At 46.2% G+C, this 23,779-nt stretch overlaps 1 protein-coding gene and 1 pseudogene across 1 annotated transcript in view; one reads left to right on the top strand and one right to left on the bottom strand.

Annotated features, from left to right (window-relative positions):
- LOC138260798 (zinc finger protein 271-like) overlaps positions 1 to 23,779 on the top strand; it is a 236,718-nt pseudogene that overhangs the window by 126,055 nt on the left and 86,884 nt on the right.
- The window catches only part of LOC138260522 (zinc finger protein 436-like), a 65,783-nt gene that overhangs the window by 25,793 nt on the left and 16,211 nt on the right, over positions 1 to 23,779 (bottom strand). The gene's annotated exons all lie outside the window — the stretch shown is intronic.

Below are 23,779 nucleotides of genomic sequence, written 5' to 3'. Positions count from 1 at the left end.
TTAGACCACAATGTGTTTATTTGCTTCTCTTTCTATATCATTTGTGTTCGTTATTAGATAACCCTCTTTTTTTTAAATATTGACTAACTTTCAGATTGGACATCTACCATTGATTTTTTATTTGCTTCTCTTTCGATATCATTCGTGTTCCATATTAGATAACTTTCTTTTTTGCCAAATATTGTCTAACTTTTAGATCGGAGATTTACCAAAGATACTGTCAGCAAAAGTCAAAGGCGTTCAACAAATGAAATTGGAAATTGTTACTATGCTCTCATTACTCTCTCCTTGAAACCCTGATGCTGTAATTAAGACACAAATACCAACACTGTGGGGTACAGTACGTTTTAGGTGTGAGATTAATGCAGCATTATGGGATGACTCTTATGGAAAGGAGAATTGTTGCAGAAATCAGTGTAGTTAAATCACAAAAAGCTGATGTGAATACTCAACATTGTACTACAGGAATACAGTCCGAAAATGTTCCACTCTTTATTTGTAAAAGGGCAAAGAGGGCACATTCTGTTCTGTGTACTATTTGTATCTGAATATTCGCATTTTAGATGGTCTGGGAATATTTTACAAAGGCATGTATAAATATTTATAATAGTATGACTTTATGCGCTCCTGAATAGTTTTGTGAATAGGTTCCATACAGGTTTCATAATTTGATTAAATTAATACTTGTATTAAAATAAGTTATGAGTTTGAAGTGAAGTCCAACTATTGCACCGACTGGAGTGGGAATAGTAAATTTCACCCCTCCAGAGTCCAACGCTTTCTCTACTGTTACAGACTGGAGTGGTAATAGTAAATTTTACCTCTCCTGAGTCCAACGCTTTCCTTACTGTTGCACCAACTGGATTGGGAATATTACGTTTTACCCCTCTTGAGTCCAATGCCTTTTCTACTGTTGCCCAGATTGGAGTGGGAATATTACATTTTACCGTTCTTGAGTCCAATGCTTTTCCTACTGTTTTATTGACTGGAGTGGGAATAATAAATCTTACCCCTCCGGAGTCCAAGTCTTTCCCTACTATTGCACACACTGGAGTAGGGATATCTCATTTTCCCCTCCTCAGTCCAATGCTTTCCCTACTGTTGCACTCACTGCAGTGGGAATAGTAAGTTTTACCACTCCTGAGACCAATGCTTTCCATACTGTTGCACCGACTGGAGTGGGAATAGTAAATTTCACCCCTCCAGAGTCCAACGCTTTACCTACTGTTACAGACTGGAATGGTAATAGTAAATTTTACCTCTCCTGAGTTGAATGCTTTTCCTATTGTTGCAGAAACTGGAGTGGGAATAGTCAATTTTACCTCTCCCGAATCCAATGCTTTCCCTATTGTTGCACAGACTGGAGTGGGAATAGTATATTTTACCCCTCCTGAGTCCAACGCTTTCCTTACTGTTGCACCAACTGGATTGGGAATATTAAGTTTTATCCCTCCTGAATCCAATGCTTTTTCTACTGTTGCCCAGATTGGAGTGGGAATATTACATTTTACCCCTCTTGAGTCCAATGCTTTCCCTACTGATTCATTACCTGGAGTGGGAATAATAAATCTTACCCCTCCTGAGTCCAAGTCTTTCCCTGCTAGTGCACACACTGGAGTAGGAATATTTAATTTTCCCCTTCTGAGTCCACTGCTTTTCCTACTGTTGCACTCACTGGAGTGGGAATAGTACATTTTACCAATCCTGAGTCCAACGCTTTCCATACTGTTGCACAGGGTGGAGTGGGAATATTATATGTATTATTCCTAGAAATGTATAGTTTTTTTATATTGTTTAATATTATTATGTTTGTGTATTTCCAATTATATTTTTTAAATCAGTAATGTTTGTAATATACATCTTTACTATTTTATTTTTTAGTTTTTTATTTATGCTTTTCAACACAATTTAATACAGAAAGCAATAACTCCATCGCACATCGTATTTTTTACATAGCAAACACAGTTAAATATTTAATTCTATAGCTTGCACTTCTTTTGGCAGTAGAACAACAACTAAACAGTCCCAATTAACGTGGACCCTCTCCATTCTCTTCCTGCTCCTTCCCCCCTTGGCAAGCAATATATTGTATCCACGCATAGGCTCCCAAGAACCATCCAGCTGCAACAGCATAAGTTTAGGGATTATCAGTCGTCCCATCCATAGGTCCTTCTCCCTTCGGTTCACCAGTTTCTTTGCCAATCAGATATTTTTTATAAACTTCCCAGTATGGTGCAGGTCTGCTGGTTGGGGGTGCCAGTTCATTATAGGTGTCCGTTTGCGTGTTACAGTTCACCATATCCCTATGCCACTCTTCTGTCGTCGGCACCGGGCTCCGATCCCAGCGCATTGCTATGCGACACTTAGCCAACAGCAGCCCAATAGCTATGACACGCCACTAGCGTCTTGCGGTCCAACTGATGTCCCCATATGCCTTCTAGTTCAGTGAATATTTTCCCCAAAACCGCTGAATGCCTGATCAGGACCATGACATATGGAGGAAACCCGCCTGGTCCTCTCTACATCTAGGACAATTGGCCTCCATACGTAACCCATATCTATAGAGTTTGAGGCGTGTGTAATATTTATATATTTAAAGTGTATCAAGCGGTGCCTGCCATTCATAGAGACCATGCGAGTCAACAAGCAGCAGTATTGCTACTGCTCATCCGTTAACTGCAACCCCACATCTCTCTGCCACTCGATTCTGGCTTTTGTCAGCTCATGCATACGCGCCTTTTGTACTTGTGCATAGAGTTTAGACACTAAATCCCGGGGTTGCGCATCTGTTAGAATCATAGATAGAGGTTGTATGTCCGGTGGTTCCTGCAGGTCCTCTCTCAAAAGGGTATCCATTACATGCCTGGCTCTATAATACTGGTATTGCAGAAGTGGAGTCATCTCATCTGTCCGCTCCACCGCCATGTCCCATGTATTCATGCCCCCCTCTTAAAAAAAGTCTCCCATGGTCTTAATATTCAGCTTATTCATGGCTCCTATCATACTTTTATCGTGCCACGACGCGTACCACGCACACCACTTCAGAGGCACGTGCGGGGAATTTAGGAGGGCAAGCCCTTGCCTGCACATCAGGTTATGCCAGGCCTTTGTGATAGTGTTCGGGGATGTGAATTCCCCATATCGCCTAGACGGGAAGTGAAAGATTCTGTTCGGTAAAGGATCCGGGGCCGCCAGATCCCGCTCTATTTTTAAGAATGGCAAATCCTGAGAGCCATGTATCCAGGTGTGGGCAAAAGTAGAATGGGCAACTCTTTAATACAACTCCAGATCTGGCGCCTTGAGTCCACCCATCTTGTACAGCAGGGTCAGTGTCTGCCATTTGACTCTCGGCTGCTTTCCTGCCTAGGCTAGCTGAATAGGTAGAGCCCTCAAGGTCACAAAAAATGCCTTAGGTAGCAACATAGGGATAGTCTGAAAAAGGAACACAAATCTTGGGAGCACTACCATTTTCAAGAGGGCTATTCGACCCACCAACAACAATGGCAGCCTGACCCATCTCTCCACATCTCTTGCCAGTGTTTTAATCGCAACCTCATAGTTGCCTGCCATTACTATCTTAGGATCTGTATGGAATCGAAGGCCCAGGTATCGAACCGATCCTGTTTCCTACTTAAGGGGGAAATCCATATCCACTGGCGTCGTGGCTGGTGTCGGGGGGGGGGGAGCATTATGGACTTGCCCCAGTTAATCCGCAGGCCTGAGAGGGCGCCACATTTTATTATCTCTCTTGATCGGTGCTACATTATGGTGTGGGTCTCAAATGTACAGCAAGGTGTCGTCCGCATAAGTAGAGATCACCAAATTATAATTCTGGAAATTAAGGCCTCCGTAACTATGATACTCCCACAGCGCACACGCCAGCGGCTGCGCAACTATAGCATACAGCAAGGGCGACAACAGACACCCCTGTCTAGTACCCCTAGTTATATGGAAGGCGTCTCAGATCATGCCATTAACTCGGAGTCTGGCCAACGGTTCCCCGTACAATGTCATCACCAATTTTAAAAAGACATCTCCTACTCCCATCCGCCGCAGTACCGCCGCATTAAATGCCACTCCATCGAATCAAAGGCTGCGGCCCGGAATAAACCCAGATTGCTCTGGCTTAACCAGTTTCAGCAAGAGTCCGCCAGAATCTTAGCATAGATTTTGGTGTCAACATTTATCAATGACAACGGACGGTAGGATGAGCACTGTGTCAGGGGTTTGCCTGGCTTCAGCAGCGCAATCAGCATCGCCTCACGCATCAAGGGTGGCATAATACCGACCTCCGCCATCTCTGCGTACATTGCCCTCAGATGTGAGAACAGTATGTTCTTAAAAGCCATGTAGAACCTTACTGTCAGCCCATCAGGTCACGGAGACTCCCCTCCGCCATACCACCCAGGGCCTTCCTCATCTCCTCAAGGGTCAGAGGTGCCATAAGAGACTCTCTGTCTGCTGCCCTCAGCCATGGCAATTCTATGTGTAGCAGGTAATCCAACAGTGCCTCTGGGGCAATCTTGGAAGTATAGAGAGCCTCATAATACTCGCGGAACCCGTCTGCTATTTGTACTGGATCTGTGAGCTCGCTGCCATCCTTGGCCTGCACCACCACGTGTCCTTCTCTCTGTTGGGACGTTTCATGTTCGCCAACACCATCCCCGGTCTCTCACCCTCCCTATATATGCGGGCTGTTGCGTATTTCCCCATATGTTGGACCTCAGTGAGTGCCCTGTCCTGAAATTCTACCGGTTTCGCGCACATGCAACCCAAGATCTGGCTGTCAGACGTGTGTAGTTGCCCCTGCTCTAACTGGGCAAGCTCTTTTTCCAGAGAGTCCAGATGACCTTGAATCGATCGTAGAACCCCAGCATGCTTTGCTATAGTTATGCCTCATATGTACATTTTACAAGCCTCCCACACAGTGCATATACTATCTAATGAACTGATATTAATCTGAAAAAAATATTTTATGGCAGTAGCCAGCTCATCCCGAAATACCGAATCCAGGAGCAAGTACGGAGGGAATCGCCATGTAAATGGGGGAATCAGCCTGGGCCTCAAGGCCATCACTAACAGGACAGTGGTCCAGGGAATGGTCTGAGTATGTTCTGGGCCAGGGGGCCTTCACCTGTAAGTCACATAGCATGCTTTTAGAGACCAGCCAAAGGTCAATTTGTGTATATAAGTTATGTGCTGCAGAGTAGTGGGTGTACCCCACCTCAGTAAGGTGTCTGCATCTCCATATGTCGATCAGCCCCAGCTACTCCGCCACTCCGGTCACCGGAGTGGCGGAGACGCTAAAGCCGGTTTTCTATATGTACCTCCCAATCTGTCTAGTGAAGGGTCCAATGTGCAATTAAAGTCTCCTCTCCAAATATGTGGGAGTCCCCCCCCCATGTGCCTGCCCTGGCTGCTAGATTGTAATACAAGTGGGGGTTGTCGAAATTAGGTCCATAGATCCCAACTAGGAGAAACGTGACAGCTTTATTACTACAGTGCGCCACAATATACCTGCCGCTAGGGTCTGTTTCGATGTCCCGGAGGACCTTGACGCCCAAATCAGCACCCCCTGAGAATGGGATGTGAACCCTAGGCCAGTATTTGCCCCCGCATCCTCCTAGGGGTAAGCATAGGGCTGCCTGGAGCTAAGTGAGTTTCTTGTAAGAGGGCTAGGTCCACTCTGTGTGGCTGTAAGCAGGCCACTACCTTACGCACCTTTCTAGTATTGTTTAAGCCTTGCATCTTCTACCTGACTATGCGTATCATAATCGGGCCCTTGCTTGTACCTAGTGCTGAACTACTATTCGCCATTAGCTACGAAATGCGTATAATCCTGTGTCTGCCATTCTGCGCATGTGAGTCTGCAATCGCTTTACTGAAACAACTAACCTTTAGAACACATGACTCCCTTTAGATCCACCCCCCACCCACAACAGGCACTACCCCAACCCGCCTGTCTGTAGCTATATATCCCACCCTCCCCTTCCATGGGTCTAAGTGACCCTTTCTTAGACCGACAAGTCTTCCACACGCTCGAGTGGATGTTGCCCAGCTGTGTTTATCAACTCTTTGGTGTCAGCCACCTTCTATATTGTAACGGTCAAATGACTGAGTACGTAAAGCTATATACCAGAAAACCCCTTAACATATGTTTTACAGCATACTATTCGACGTCACCGCCGATCGCTAGTGCTCCATTAAAACATTCCACTCCCTACCTGTGTTCATCTCTGATGCCTTGTCTCCAGCCCCTTGTTCCCCTTATCCAGCATACCAGGACCACTCTCCCATTCACATCTGCAAGTGCGCACATTTCAGTCACAGCTATCCTGTGAGTTGGTGTCCACTTTGTCGCGCCCTCTCCCCCCAGGCAACCTTCGCATCAGAAATTGGGCAAGAATTTTATGGTCTGTAAAAAGGAGCGGCTTGCCATCCACCATCACCTGTAACCTTGCCGGGTGTAACATATGGTATTCCAAGCTTAGATCTCACAAATGCCTTTTCTCGGCGATGAATTGCCGTCTAGCCTATTGTACTTGTTGTGAGAAGTCTGGGTAAAGTGAGACCATCGTTCCTTCATGCTGGAGGGTTCTGAGTTCTCTAGCTCGTCCCAGGGCTGCATCGCGGTCTCTGTAGTTTAGCAATTTGGCTATGATGGGGAGCGGCGGGGCACCCAGAGGCGGCCGGGCTACCAGTGTGTGGTGCGCTCGCTCAACTACAAACAGACTGGAAAATGTGTCACAGCCCAGCAGCTGGATGAGCAGGCGTTCTATATAGCCTCCATATTATCTATAGCAGTGGATTTGGCAATACCCACTATACATAGATTATTCCTGCGGGATATGGCCTCCAAGTCATCTACTTTTACTTGCAGGGCCACCAGCTCTTTGCCCATTTTAGCATGACCGGAGGACATAGCTGACTGGCCGTCTGAAGTACAGGGAGTCTATTTAACTGTCTATCTGGGTCAGGCTTTGTTGCATTGCTGTTAATATTTGTCTCAGTCCGGTTCTTCCCCTAGTGGCATTTCAGCTCCTCCGGACATACCTGCCACTGCGCGGTCCTCCGTGGACGCCTGTGATTTGCGCTGGTTAAACTGCAATTTGGTTTGATTTTTGTATGTTTTGCCCATGTTGCACGTCTTAGTTGACATACAGATTATCCTTTTCGGAGAGGTGCCACCCCTGGATGTCTCCTCCGTACCTATATGTGTCGGGTTATACGCCAAGGTCTCTGTATCACCCCACTTGGAAAGGGCACTTGTCACCAAAAGACTGCCGTAGGGGTGACCACCTCCGCTGCTACTCTCTGCCCAAGATGTGCCCGCACTGTGCTGCTTACTGTCCCGCCATCTCTGTTTGTTGTTTCCTGCTCGGGGCACCCCAAGACGCTTCACCACTCTCTCAGGCTCCAGCGCCGATCGGGCCGCACTCTCACCTCCTCCCAGCCCTCCTCCGTCAGCTCCGGTCACCAGGGCTTCCCACCACATCTCAGCGAGGAGCCCCCAACGCCTTATGTGCACGGGCCTCCGCCCGACAGCCAGGGGCCACCTCATGCACCGCCAATCACAAGCCACATAGTCTGCACTCAGGTCTCGCCAGCCCCAATCATTTTATAGCCCACTCCCTTCTAGGGTACCTACCTGTTACCAAAAAGGAGGCATGGTAACAGGACATCCCATCTCCTCCTGAGTTTTTCAGAGGGTCCCATAATCATGTCTTTGAGTGTTTTGTTAAAACGCTCAACTAACCCATTTGTTTGGGGGGTGGTAAGGTGTGGTGAATTTGTAGGTTACACCACACTCTTTCCACATTGCTATTCAGTATGCAGACATGAAGTTGCTACCTCTATCTGATACAACCTCTTTTGGGAAACCCACCCTGGAAAAGATTCCCAGGAGGGCCTTGGCGACTGTAGGAGCTGTAGTGGACCTAAGACGTATGGCTTATGGATACCTGGTGGCATGGTCCACCACCACCAGAATACATTTGTTTCCAGAAGCTGTGGGAGGGTCAAGGGGGCTGACAATGTTAACCCCTGCCCTCCCAAAGGATACCCCAACCAGTGGACGTGGAATTAAGGGGGCTTTTGGAGTGCCATCTGTCATGCCAATGGCTTGACAGGTGACACAGGATCGACAAAACTCCTTTGTGTCTTCTGACATATGGGGCCTGTGAAAGTGAGGGACTAGTCTGTCCCAGGTTTGCTGGTGACCAGCAAGGGGAATGTCATGGGCTAAGGTAAACAAAAACTCTCTGTATTGCAGCGGGATGACCAATCTTCTTGTGGCACCAGGTGTGGGTTCCCTTGATTCAGAATACAGGACGTTGTTTTCCCAGTACACCCTTTGGGTGCCACTGGCATCCCCTGCTTCCAGTTTGACAGCTTGCTGTCTCAACCCCTCAAGTGTAGGACAAGTCTGTTGAGCCACACGTAACTCTTCCTTGCCAATCCCATCCCCTGCATCTAAGAGTTCAGCTGTGTCAGCTTGAAGTTCTTCAGGTGTAGGTTCTGTCCAAGTAGTAAATTCCTCTTCCTCAAAGGGGGAAATCATCAGTGGAGGGAGGGATAGGGGATAATATCTTGCCCTTTCTATGCCTGCTTTTGGGAAGCTCTTGGTCCATAGTTTCAAGATCCAAGTTTCCCTGTCCTCTTTGCTTCTTGGCCTGTCCTCTTTGCTTCTTGGCCTGAGCCCTTGTCAAAGCAAATACATGCCCAGGAATGCCCAGCATGGCTGCATGGGCTTCCAACTCTACTTCAGCCCAAGCTGAAGTCTCCAAGTCATTCCCTAGTAGACACTCTACAGATAGGTCTGTGAACACTACAACCTTTTTACAACCAGTAACCACCCCCCCAGCTGAGATCAACAACTGCCATGAAGTGACTCACAGTATTGTTGTGGGCGTCAGTCACTTGGTACTGATGACCAAGTAGGTGTTGCTCAGGGGACACCAATTTTTTCAGTCACCATGGTGACATTGGCACCTGTGTCCCAGTAGACCTGAACACCATTTATTAAGGGTTGTTGATTGTACTCATCCATATTAAGGGGACAAGCAGCAAAGGTGGCAAGGTCAATGGCACCATCAGAGACTAAAACAGCCTCAGTCGTTTCCCTAACTAAACCAGCCCCCACTACACTTCCCAGAGTTATCCGTGCTACACCCTTGGATTGGCTATTGGTAGTATTAGTCTTCCCAGCACCACTGCTATTGCTAGGTGTACTAGTTATAGTAGTGGGGGTGTTACTGGTGGGAGGTTTGGCGCTTTTCTTAGGACAGGAGCTGTCTCCTGCCCTCTGGCCTTTGTTTCTACATATATAGCACCAAGGTGAATACAAACCAGGCCAGCCTCCTGCAACCTTCATCCGGGTTAGCAGGGGCTTCTGCTCTTCCTAGACTCCTCTATGCTTCTTGGAATTGGTCCCCTTTTTCCACATGTCTTCTTGTCCAGGAATCCACTGTTGGTGTCTTGCAGTCTCTTCTGGGTTTGGCTTAATTCTTCTTCTTGTTTCTGTATGTGATCTGGGAAACTTACTGTGATTTACTCCTGTTTTCCTGGTCACTGGGGTGGGTTGTGGAACTTACCTTTGGGTTTTCTAGTACTCCCAGCTCCCCTCTACACACGACACTTGCCTAGGTGGGGGACCGACTTTTGCATTCCAATTTCTCAGAATATGGTTTGTGCTCCCCCAGGCCCATTTCTAACTATTATGATTTTCACTAATTGCACTGTTTTCTAACTGTTCTTATGCCTATTTCTGCATCCTAGTGTATACAATTTGTGTATTACTTACCTCCTAAGGGTGTCTATATGATGTTTTTGGTATGTGTGTCACCTAAATAAAGTACTTTATTTTTGTAACACTGAGTATTTTCTTCCATGTGTGTGAGTACTGTGTGACTACAGTGGATTGCATTAGCTTTGCATGTCTTCTAGATAAGCCTTGGTCACTTATCCACAGCTACGTCTAGAGAGCCTGGCTTCTTGACACTGCCTACACTACACTAATAAGGGATAACTGGAGCTGGTATAAGTTGTAAGTACAATAGGATATAGCTCCTGTTCTTCCTGGATTTTTCATCGACTTCTGGACTTGGTCTCCTCTTTCCACAGGTCTACAGGTCGAGGAATCCATAGATGGTTGCTTGCACTCTTGCTTGGTTCTTGCATAATTCTTCATCACGACTTGTAGTGTGTTCTGAGGAAACTTGCTGTACTTTACTCCTGCCTTCCTGGGCTCTGGGGTGGGGTACTTTACTTACCTTTGGTGTTTTCTTACACTCCCAGTGCCCCTTTACACACTACACTTGCCTAGTGGGGAATCCTACTTTCACATTCCACTATTTTAGTATATGGTTTGTGTTGCCCCTAGGCCCATTGCAATCTATTGGTTTTGGTTACTAGTATATATATTGTGTATAATACTTACCTCTAGAAGGAGTATTGCCTCAAAGATATTCTTGGCCTTGTGTCATTAAAATAAAGTACCTTTACTTTTGGTAACACTGAGTATTGTCTTTTATTGAGTATAAGTACTGTGTGACTATAGTGGTGTTGCAAGAGCTTTACATGTCTCCTAGTTCAGCCTGACGCAAAGCAGAGGTGCAAAATATGCTTGACCTGGGAGTCATTGAGCACTCAGATAGCCCCTGGGCCACTCTCAGAATGGGAAAAGAGAGATGAGGCTTTGTGTTGACTATAGGGGGCTTAATACAGTAACCAAGACAGATGTGCATCCAATCCCCAGGGCAGATGAGCTCATAGATACACGGGCATCTGCCAAGTATCTCAGCACTTTTGACTTTACTGCAGGCTATAGGTAGATTAAGTTGTCAGAAGTTGCTAAACCAAAGACAGTATTTTCAACCATTGGAGGACACTATCAATTTACTACAATGCCTTTTGGTTTGAAAAATGCACCTGCCACTTTTCAGTGGTGAATACAGTTCTCCCAGGTCTAGAACCCTTCAGTGCAGCATATCTAGATGATATAGCTGTTATTAGCTGTACCTGGGGTGACCACCTAGTCCACCTATGGAACGTTTTGGAGGCTCTGCAGAAAGGAGGCCTTACTATCAAGGCTTCAAAGTGCATGATAGGGCAGGGAAAGTAGTTTATCTGGGACACCTAGTAGTTGGGGAAAGGATTCAGCCACTATAGGGGAAGATCCAAACCATTTTGGATTAAACTCCCCCTACCACACAAACCCACGTCAGAGCCTTTTTAGGTCTCACCGGGTATTACAGGAGGATCATTAAAAACTATGGTTCCATTATTGCCCCTCTTAATGACATCCCCTCCAAAAAAATACCTATGAAGGTATTATGGACAGCCAGCTATCAACCATCTTTTGAAGAACTCAAACAGGCAATGTGCTTTGTACCTGTCCTAAAGAGCCCAAACTACTCCAAGAAGTTCATAGTTCAGACTGATGCATCAGAGGTAGGGGTTGGGACAGTTCTCTCGCAACTTAATACAAAGGGCCAGGATCAATCAGTAGCTTTTATTAGCAGAAGGTAGACCCCAGTGAAAGGAGTTGGTCAGCCATAGAGAGGGAGGCCTTTGCTGTGGTCTGGGCCTTGAAGAAGCTGAGGCCATACCTTTTTGGTACTCTATGGTTCAGACAGACCAGAAACCTCTCTTATGGCTTAAACAGATGAAAGGAGAAAACCCAAAATTGTTGAGTGTGAGGTGTTCCATTTGCCTACAGTGAATGGACTTTACAGTGGAACACAGACCTGGGAGTAACCACTCCAATGCAGATGGACTCCCCTGATATTTCCACTTAGACAATGAAGACTTATCTGGGCAAGGTTAGCCTTATTGTCCCTAGTATGTGTAGGAAAGTACCCTTTTCTTGCCATGGTTACCCCGTTTTTCTGCCTGATGTCAGTGTGTTTGACTGTGTTTATTGGGATCCTGCTAACCAGGACCCCAGTTATTATGTTCTTTCTCCCAAAAGTCTGTATTTCACCCACAATTGGCATACTGGTGCCCCCTTATAAGTCCCTAGTATATGGTACCTAGGTACCCAGAGCACTGAGGTCCCAGGGGATCCCTATGGATTTCAGCATATAATTTGCCTCCCATAGGGAGCCCATCCAAAGGCTTCTGCAGGACTGCCATTGAAGTCTGCATGAAAAGGTGCAAGCACCCTTTCACTGCCATTTTCACTGCACCAGGTCACTTATAAGACACCCCTATAGCAGGCATTCCAGCCCAGAGAGCAGGGTGCAAAGTACCTGTGTGTGAGGGCACCCCTGCACTAGCAGAGGTGCCCTCATGAAATCCAGGCCCATTTTCCTCGACTCAGAGTGCGGGGATGCCATTTTAGGCATTTACTTGACACAGGTCACTATCTATGTCCAGCTACATAACAGTAACTCCAAAAATAGGCATGTTTGGTATCAAATGTGTTGGAATCATACCCCAAGGCATTTGCAAGCATTAGTTGTATGATTCCATGCCCTCTGAGGGCTCCTTAGAGTATTGCCATTACAGCCTTCTGAGGGTTTCCAAGCAGCCCGAGCTGCTGCCACCTCCCAGGCAGGTTTCTGCCCTCCTGTTGCTTGAAAAGCTCGAGCCCAGGAAGGCAGAACAAAGAATTTCCCTTAGAAGAGGGGTATTCCACCCTCTCCCTTTGGAAATAGGTGTTACACACTTGGTTGGGGTCGCCTCCCAGAGCAACTAGAAATGCTTTGGATGGCACAGCTGGTGCCCTCCTTGCATAATCCAGTCTACACCGGTTCATGTACCCCCAGTCCCTGCTCTGTAGTGAAACTGGACAAAGCAAAGGGGAGTGACCACTCTGTCCATCACCACCCCAGGGGTGGTTCTCAGAGCTCCTCCAGAGGGACCCTGGGTTTTGCCATCTTGGATTCCAAGGTGGCAGGGAACTCTGGGAGCATCTGAGTGGCCAGTGACAGCAGGTGACATCAGAGACCTCCCCTGATAGGTGCTTACCTGTGTAGGTGACCAATCCCCCTTTCAGGACTATTTAGGGTCTCTCTCATGGCTGGTTCTTCAGATTTGGATTGCAAGACTCCAGCAGGAATCCGCTGCATCCTTTACTTCACCTTTTTTTTAAATAAATCTTTTTATTCAATTTTTGTTACAGTTTTTAACTGTTTACACAGTATAACACTTCAGTATAATCAGGGACAATCAGACAGCATCTCCAGTAGATACATATTTCAGAAATGCATATATATATAATTATACACTCTAGTCTTGAAACAACTACAGCTTACATTGTGTGCGATTTATAAGGAGGCCCAACTGTGACAGTCGTTTCTCCGTTGTATCTAAGTTCAACACATGCTCTAGTGGAGACAGCTATCCAGTTCTGATAGTCCTATGACGAGTAATCATGCCTGTCAGGGCAGTTGCAGTATATCTAAAGGATTTGTGCGCTTCGGCATAGCTCGCGATAGGGAGTGATAAGAGTGGGTGTAACAACCATAACCAGAGCCTATTAACAGCATCTCACCCATATTTCAACTCCCCGCCACCCACCTAATGCATCCACCCAGTATTTTCCGCCCTCTAGGGGCAAGGATATGCAGCAATTCAGACTTCTAATACTGTACAATTCCCCGCAGCAGGGTTGCAGACAGACCCTCTATCCCATAAACAATGCACACTGCACCTCGAAGTCTCCAGATTACCGTCTGGTGCACCCTGTCGCATCTGAAGCTCAGTGAACATGGTCCTCCAACTAGCGGACAATGGATACTTGCGCCGCCCCAGGGTATCCTCTCTTCATAATGCTACCCCCACGCTCACACCTAGAAAGAGCACAGCCACGCCACCAGGGGTGGAGGTTCAAATGCCTAACATCTCTTTGTAATGAGACGATTTGCTGTCAAAGGTCCTAAATCTAAGAAACTGGAGTTTGCCTTGTATTTCCTAGACCTGTGGAATAATCCCAATAGGCATGCTTTGCAGTTTGTTATTGCTGGGCGTGTCATACAGGTAAAAAGGTGGGAGGTCACACCTCGCCAGTAGGCGCACAACGAGGGACACAACCACATCATGTGCAAGAAATCGGCTGCAACCAACGCACATCTGGGACAGGATGTATCAGCCCAGTGAAAATACCTATTAATCTTCTCAGGATTGAGACATGCCCTATGTTATATGGAAAATTGGATCAGGCGGAAGTGTGCATTTTGTGGAACATGCATGGGCCTTTCCTGTGCCATCTCCCATTCCCTATCCGTGAATGGCCGGACGAGGTCGCCTTCCCACCAGGCACGCAGACATGCATGTGTAGATGTGGTATGTATTTGTAGCGAGCTAACTAGCCAATGTACTAAGTGCATGCCCGACCCATATATTGTATCATTAGGTGTGTTGGGAGTTCCGTTGATATGTCTCCCTAGTGATACGTCAAAGATGCCTTCGATGAATAATAAGGCAGAAACTGTCCCGGCGGTAGAACAGTCACTGCTGCCAGAGTGTCAAAGGGAACCAGAGTGCAAATACGGTGCACCGAAAAACAACGGAAACCCTTGCAGTATGGAAAGAAATGACGCATTGTTTGTGCTGTGCCGGAAAATCCAACGCAACACATTATTTTTCTGCGCATCCCCTCCTCTGCGGTCTATGGGCATTGTTCTTTTTGATGCATCCCAGGAACTGTGTGTAACAAAGAAACAACTGCTAATTTCTAAGGATTGAGACTCTTTTAAATCTTTTAAAAGTGATATTTCAATTTGTGCTTATTGGATCTTTGTCGTTTCAACATTATTTTTTTCAGATAAATATTATCTATTTTTTCTAAACCTGTGTGGTGTATTTTTGTGTTTTCACAGTGTTACTGCATGATTGTTTGCACAAATAGCTTAAACATTGCATTCTAAGTTAAGTCTGACTGCTTAGTGCCAAGCTACCAGAGTGTGGGCACAGGATAATTTGGATTTACCATGGCTAGGATTGTGGTCCCTACTTGGACAAGGGTGTATTCCTCTGCCAACTAGAGACCCCATTTCTAACAGAGACACAGTACTCCAACAAGCAAGGATGAATGGCCCACATGCCGTGGAGATTAGGAAGGTGACATTCTACTCAGATTATACCGCAGCTGTCTAAGCTACTTACACAGAGGTGAAGAAGGACCTGCAAGAAGAAGGACTTCAGTTGTTCCCTAATGTTTCCCGCCAAGCTGAAAATTCTACTGCACTGAAAGGTCCAGTTCTGTGAAGACCCTCAAGCAGCATGGACCTGCCTAGATAACTATAAAACTGGATCAATCCTATCAAAATCATGACACGAAGATGGAGATCCTAAGCGTAAACCAAGAAAACGTCCATGCAAGAGCACGATTAAGAGCCCCACTTGGAGACAAACAGGGGAAGAAACTAAGCAGGAACGCGTAGCAGCCTTGCGAGCAGCCCCTGACCTAGAAACACAGGGTAAGTCTGAATCTGACTCAGAACTAATCTCTAATAAACAATCCGAGGCCTCGGATTGAGAGGACTCGACCCTGGCCAAACATGACCTACCAGTGGTAACCCCACAGATGGCTGACGATCTTGCCTAACAAGAAAGACACTGCCCACTGTACTACCTCATTGGGGCCCTTTGGACTATCAAGATACATCCAGCGCAACATACAACGTGTGCAACTCCAGCCTATGAGAACATGCAGTATCCAACAGCTCTCATACATGTAGGCACAATGTGCTCTGGGGAAAGTACAGTAAGGCTGCCTGAATCAAGACCCAAGTGCTCTTTACCCCCGGTATTGCACTGAGAAGGAGGGAACCCAACGCCTGCGAAGTACATCTGCCATTGGAGGCCTGAGTGGACTCACTTTAATTGTGCCACATTTACTCACACCACCTCACTTGAGCACTTCCAGATCATAAGAATATTGATTATGGCACAAACTGTTGATTTTCGTAAGTTTGGGCGGCCGGCCGTTGCCAAGTGGCCCTGGGAATGGGGAGTTGTTTATAAACACTTACAATTTTATTTGTCTCTGTCTTGACCTGGAGTGGGGAGAGGTCTTGCTATTGGAATGTTTACCTGCGTAGACACAGTACATATCTGAAATACTCTTATGGCTAACAAACCCACAAGATGGACAGGTATTACCTGGAATGTCCAGGGGATGGGGTCAACAGTGAAAAGGCAAGGCATACACAGATATTTGACACAAAGAGGGGTGCATATCGCCATGTTACAAGAAACCTACCTCACAGCGGTTGAGGCAGAGAGACTCAGATGTAGATGGCGTAGCCAGCTCTACACCACTACCTATTCCACGTATGCTCGTGGGGCGTTAATTTGGATCAGAGCAGGCACCCCCTTTGAACTTTTCCAATCCTGGGTTGACAGGGAAGGATGCTATGTCTTGATCAGGGGCAGACTAGCAGGGTGAGAAATATCTCTGGGCAGCATATATGCACCCAAACATGATCAACTCACCTTCCTCCACACCATATCATCATCCGTAGGTTACCTAATGGAAGGTGACCTACTACTAGGTGGGGACTTCAACTGTGTTACAGATGTCCAACTGGACCGGTCTACACCCACTTTACCAGGGACACAAGCCCACAGGTTAGAGCTATAGCTAGGCAATAGCATTGGAACCTCATAGATACCTGGCGTGAACAGAATGGAGCAGAGCGGGAGTACTCATTTTATTCACATTTGTACAAGCTTCATACTAGGTTGGATATGTTCCTATGCTCTAGTAGGCTGTGCCAAGACATGTCCTCCTCTGAATACTTGGGCCAAATGTTATCTGACGACAGGCTCCCCCTTTTAGGACTACAAACCATGGAGCGCAGACTGGAGATCCCCACCTGGCGTTTAAAACCCGTAGCCCTAGAAAGCCCCCTATTTGGGGAAACATTACACACAACCATCACTGACTACTTTACACTGAACCACAGCACAACACAGTCAGCGCTTACAGAATGGGAAGCCTTTAAGGTAGTGATCCAAGGTCACTGCATGGGACAATCTGTAGGTGTTAGTATGGCACTGTAGACGGAACTTCACACAATAGAGGACAGTTGCGTTCACTAGGGAATACCCCAGGGGCAAATCCTGTATCACATAGACCCCTAATGAAAGTGAAAGACCAGTATAACACCGTCTTAGAAAAAAATGAGATGTCATGATAACAAAACCTACATAGCTAAAATTCACGTCATGGAAGGTAAAGCGGGATGAATGCTGGCTTGGCTCATTCGTCCAGAATTACGTGCCTCCCCGAGTAAGTACCTAATAAGGGCAGAGGTGGCACATTTTTACACTCCGGAACAAATTAATTACAAATTCCGCACTTACTAAACAAAATTATTCAGTGACCCTCCCACATAGAGAGCAAGAGAAGTTCTTAAACCACTTTACTGTGCCGACGCTGGCACAAGAGACACTGCATAACATTGGGGTTCAGGTGACACTACACAAAATTAGACAAGCCAGTCAAGAGATAGCTTTGGGTCAAACTGTGTTGTGACGGAGTCGCTGCCGAGTTTTATACGACCTTTGCGGACCTCCTGGCTCCACACCTTGTGACATTATACTCAGCATCACTGGAGAAGGTGTGCCTCCCTGAAACCACAAGGAAAGCAACAGTAATTCCTCTCCCCAAAACCACTACTTCAAAGGCACCTGTAACAGCATTCCACCCCCTGTCTATTCTAAACATGCACTTCAAAATATTGAGTGAGATATAAGCTGCAAGACCCCTCCCACACATACAAACTCTTGTGCAAAAAGACCAAAATGGTTTTATACCACACGTAGCACACCTCACAATCTCAGGAGGCTCTACCACATTGTCTACCACTTAGATGCCTGAAATATCCCAGACGCAATGTTAATGGCAGTGGACCTGGAAAAGGCCTTTGAATCCCTGAGATGGGACTTCTTAATGAAAGTGATGCACCGAATGGGCATGGGAGAGCACTGGATGACTGGATAAACGGGGTCGCCCTTCTGTATCCTGGACCAACTGTACTAATGAAGACCGGGAATGTTATTTCCACAGCTTATGGGGTGCCACGGGGCACAAGACAGGGATGCCCATTGTCAACCTTACTGTTCACCCTGGCCATCGAGCAATTGGCAGAACTTTTCAGAAAAGAGGGAGGAGAAGATGGCATAACACTAGATGGACACTCACACATTATCTCATTGTATGCTGATGAATATATCCTCTATCTGGCCAATGGCACAACTAGGTCTGGAAGGGCGATGCACCACCTGGAGCACTTTGGATGCTGTATGGCCTGAAGGTTAATCGGGCCAAGACATGCTTGTTCTCGTGTATCCTGGCCACCCCTTTCAACCGCCTGCTCTCCACGTGGGGATAACATGAACACCCGTTACCTTTAAATACCTAGGCATACAAACCTATTGTGCCTTAAATGACATGCTGGAAGGAAACCTGGGCCACACTCTATGACCCTTCTGCTCCTTGGTTGTATTTTTGGAGGTCCCTAAAGCTGCCTCCCAGGGCTCTCATTTCAATTACTAAGATGATAATGCTTCCGCGATTATTGCACTTCTGAGCCAATCTCCCTATTACCATCCCAACGCCATGGTTCCAACAATTGGACACTCTCTTGTGCGAGCTCATATGGGATGGTCGTCACCATGGAAAGTCACTGGCAACACTGCGGCATGACCTCACAGAGGGAGGCCTGGGGATACCAGATTGTGAGCTGTACTATCTGGTGGCGCAGCTCCAGTGGATGGGGAGGTGGCATGATGGCGCACGCAGGGGCTCCCCCAACCTTTTTGGAGTAATGCCATATCAAGGATTATTATTGGCTAGGATACTACACCCAGACATACCAGTCGTGTGACCCGCTATCTTACTCCAGACGACACTATACAGCTTCCACTGCTGCAAAGTGAGAACACGTGAACTGCTATATGCACTGACTCTGCCACTGGTGGGATTACCCCATGACGTACCAGTAGACCCAATGAAGGAGCAGGATGGAAGCTATAATACAAAAGGTAGGAGACTGCTAGGTGTTCTCATGGCATTGGCTGATCTGACGGAACAATATGCTCTGCCCCATGGCTAATTCCTGACAAATGAGGCAATGAGGAGGATGTATGCAGACCTGTGGGGGAGAAGAAAGGATTAAACTCCTTAACATGCAGTGCTTCACTTGCTGCTCACGACAACAGGTAACCTGGCTTTACAGTTCTCTACTGGAGATGAGTCAGAAACCACTAACACCCCTCAAGCACAGATGGGAAACCCTCCAAACCCACGAAATAACGGATGGAGACTGGAACAGGATGCTAGCATACCCACACAAACTGTCACGCAACACAAGACTCCAAAATACATACTTCAATATTTAGCATATGATGTACATTACACCACATAGGTTGAGTGTGATATATAGAGGGGAACCAGAGGTATACCCCAAATGCCGCCAACCAGACGCCGACTTTGGCCACATGACTTGGGAATGCCCTACCCTACCAGTATACTGGAAGGCAGTGTTGCTCCGTCTCAATGAAACGGTGGGCCACACTCTCCCTTGCACCCTAGAGATATGCCTACTCGGTGGATTCCCCCGTCCCAAAAACTGCAACATTTGCTCCAAATTCCTGGACCTAGCCCTTTGCTAGGCGTAGAATACATTGCATTGGAAAGCGAGTGGTCCAGGGCAGAAGAGAGTGTCCTGAGACAGGAGGATGCACAAGGGCTCAGGAGATGCCCCATAGCAGAGCTATGGACCGAGGTACTGGAGAGTTGGGAACAACCGGGTGCAGGGCTCGAAAAATCCACTCGACCACTTGCATTGGCGAGTCTTATTTGATCAGGTTGAGCTATTTTTAATACTTACTTGTCCCTTCTGGTGAGTTGACACTCAACAGGTGTTCTGTTCAGTTGAAAAGTGGAGGGGCAATAAAAGATGCCTTTAAATATTGTTCTTAAGTCACATTTGCTTTGTGTTCACAGACAGAGGTCAAAAGTCAGTTTTTCTTACAGTTAATTTTCCTTCTGACTGCAGAGTTACAGGACTTTGTAAGGTGAACTATGTGACCTGCTGCTTAGAATGTAAAATAAAAGGATATAGGGTATCACAGAACATTTAAATGACTCAGTCAACTGTGCAAACATTTCAAAATATATTTCAGTAGTTGTGAAAGCCTTTTTTATATTTCTGTGATTGATGAAAACAAATCAGAATACTTTACATGTTGATGTGCAAAGGATATTTTTTCCGAAACCCAATTTTCACAGATTAATACACTATATCGTTTTAGAAGTAAAGCTGCAAGTTAGTGGAGAGGTGTTTCGACATTTCTTGGAAAGTTACTCTGTTTAGATGACAGTATGTTACCACATCATGGTTTAGTAATATATTTAGTAAAAGTTACTCTGTTTAGATGACAGTATGTTACCACATCATGGTTTAGTAATATATTTAGTAAAATTGAATGTTTAAAGAAACTGAGAAACACTCCTGCCCTGATGGCAATGTTGTTAATAAACTAAAAAGTCCTATGTTATGTGGGCTAGACCTCATGGGTATGTGGGCTAGATTCTTGTGATGCATGCAGCAAACTTTAGTCTACCTAATCAAACAAAAGAGGTTTTTGTTGTACTACAGAAATGCTGAGCTCACATATTTGAAGGTGCATTCATATGTGAGAATTAAGAAAAAGGCGACTCTGTAAACTACTTGCTTAGGATCACACAATTTGAGACCTTTTTATGGGTCAAGTACATTACAGTTAGGTAGAGTAGATCAGTGGTTCCCAACCTTTTGACTTCTGTGGACCCCCATTTTATCAATATTGGAGCCCGGGGACCCCCACTGACTAATTATTGGAATCTGGGGACCCCAATGAGTCAATACTGATAGTTGGAACCTAATATTATTACATTTTTTAAGCAGTCCTGGACCCCCTGAGGAGTCTTCGCTGACCCCCAGGGGTCCCCGGCCCACAGGTTGGGAACCACTGGAGTAGATTATTTTAGTTACTTGACCTGCAGGTCTAGTAACATTTTTATGATTTTTCGAGCCTTGTGGTGGGGCCACAGGGTCAGACCAAAGTGAGTCCGATGAAGAAGATGTAGACACACCAGCGATGAACTGAAGGATCACTTGATATACTAGCTGCACCCACCCCCCACACATAGAATACGACAAGCACATATACAGGACCCAGGATTAAAGTTCTGGCGTAATTTGAGATACTAGCACACCTACACTTCCCTCCATTAATGCCATACCTAAAGATACCTCCCATAGGACTCACTCAGAGACCAGTTAATGTTAGGTTTATTCATACTCCTTTTCTCACAGTTTTCCTTACTACCTTCTCTTCCTTCAGGACATTAGCACATTGAAGTTATATGTGGGGGTTAACCTGAATTGGAGAGAGTCCAATGTTTTATTGGTGACAACCGTATTGGTCAAACTGTCCCACATTATTAATCAAGCAAACCGTATAACCACAACACCAGAATATGCAACTAACCCCACACAAACATGTACAGAATGAAACCAGAATGTGAAATGCTGCTGGAAAGGAGCTACGTAATGTGTAAAGTTTGAAGGATGCTGTAGGAAGCTGGCCTGGTGTGTGATGGGAATCTAGGGTACTTACACCTTGTACCAGGTCCAGGTATCTCCTCTTAGTGAAGTGTAGGCAGTGTCTAGAAGCCAGACTCTCTAGAGGGAGCTGTGGATGAGCAGCCAAGGCTTATATAGGAGACATGCAAAGCTCATGTAATACACAGCACTTACACACATGAAAGAAAACACTCAGTTGTGCAAAAATAAAGGTACTTTATTTTTGGAACAAATCACCACAACATACTAGAAAGGTACCCTACCCTTAGGAGGTAAGTAATACACTAAATATATACACTAGTAATCAGAAACAGGCATAGAAAAGGTTAGGAAACAGTGCAAATAGCAACAACCAATAGTGACCCTAGGGGAGCACAAACCATATACTAACAAATTGGCACTCCGGAAAAGACTGCAGCTAAGTGACTAATATTCTCCAGGGTGTTTGTTCTTTGAGAGCCGCTCTTTCTTAGAACAGCTAGTGTATTTCAGACCTGGTATTTTGGCAGAGTGCTTATCTTGAAGAGACAAATGCATTTCTGAACATTCTACATTATTATTGTAGTTTACGTGACTTTTCTTTCTCTAATAGCATAGCTCTTGGATTTAAATTGTGTCATTCATGCCTGTGTTTCAGGTTTGAGGAATTTGCTTTTGAAGGGTTTTTCACACACACAGTTAAACCAAACCAAACTGTGCCACCCTAACTGTTTAAACCCAGAGTAGACATTTGTATTTCTTGGATTGTTTTTGTTCCTTTTAGTTTAACCCTATGCATGCAGGAAAGTTATACATGATATAATTAATGCCCTTGTTTGTCTTTCTTGTGCATGATAGGTGCAATCACAGTTCTAATTGTAGTGTGCAACAGTGAATCTCTGTGAAGCCAGCCCTAGTGTCACAGTACTTATTGTTATGGTACTCAGTTTGGGTTTTTGGTAATGCAGTGATCTACTGATCTACTCTAGTAATTGTGCCAACAGTTATTATTATCCAAGAAAAGTGCTGGAGCATCCTGCCGTTCTTCTACCGCTCCTGTGCCCATATCCAAAAGAGAGATTCAGTTTCAAGGAAGTTGAGTGCACTAACTCTAGTATCACTCTGTCAACAACAACCTGCCCCCCTGAAGATACAGGGTGCCTGGCTGGACCGGCAAGATGTGGTAGTGTTTTGTCTCTTTCTCTTCCACTCCCCCTTTCCTTTTGGGACACCTGCCGGGGTTTCTGTGTCGACCAGAAAGTGCTTAGAGGTGTTCCAGGAGGTCGGGGGCATACCATCGCCCCTGCAGACATCCTGCTTTTCAGGTGAGTGGCCCCGTCTCCACATGCAGGAGTAAAATACTGGATTTTCCCAAACCACCCAAAAAGAGGAAAAGATGAAAATGAAGACACCCAGACAAGACTGCAAGAAAACCAGCAGTGGATTCCTGAAGAAAGAAGACCTGTGGAGAGGGGGGACGAAGTCCAAGAGTCACAGTGGAGTCCAGGAGGAGTAGGAGCTACTACCCACCCAGCTGTGGAGGCAGGAGTTGGTTGATGGTGATGAAGAAAAGGTCAACACTGCACCCCTGGAGCCGGAGAAGAGTTCCTGATGAATGCAGATGAAGTCCCATGCTGGAAGGAAGATTGCAGATGGGTGTCTGTGCAGGAATTCCACGAACAAGCCTTGGCAAAGGCAAACTTGTGGTTAGTGGAAAAGAGGTGCTGCTGGGGACCAGCAAGTCCCAAAAGGGCTCAACCCAGGAGGGGGAGTCACAAGGGACCCTCAGCGTCACAGAGAGTCCACAGGAGCAGAGGCAGCACCCACAGGAGTCCTACAGGATGGGGACACAAGAGTCGCAGAAGGAGCCCACATAGCACTACAAAAGAGGATCCCATTCCGCAGGAGAACCACACAGGAGGCTGTGGTTTGCAGGAAAGAGTGCGGGGGGGCTGGAGCTATACATCGCCTGAAGATCCCTTGGAGGAGATGCAAACAAGCCTTCGCAGCTGCAAGAGACACAGTGCACGCGGGTACTGTCTTGCATGGGAAGGTAAAGGCTTACCTCCACCAAAGTTGGACAGTTGTTAGACAGGACCAAGAGGGCTACTCTGGACGACCACCCGTGATGTAGGATCCATGCAGCTCAAGATGAGGGGAGATCTACGCAGCTGGTCGTTGCTTGTTGTAGGTGCCTGCGGTTGCAGGGGAGT

The sequence above is a fragment of the Pleurodeles waltl genome, chromosome 1_1 (genome assembly GCF_031143425.1).
Source record: "Pleurodeles waltl isolate 20211129_DDA chromosome 1_1, aPleWal1.hap1.20221129, whole genome shotgun sequence".
Taxonomy (NCBI): Eukaryota; Metazoa; Chordata; class Amphibia; order Caudata; family Salamandridae; genus Pleurodeles; species Pleurodeles waltl.
The sequence above is the reverse complement of the archived record's forward strand: the minus strand, read 5'-3'. Positions and strand labels throughout refer to the sequence as shown.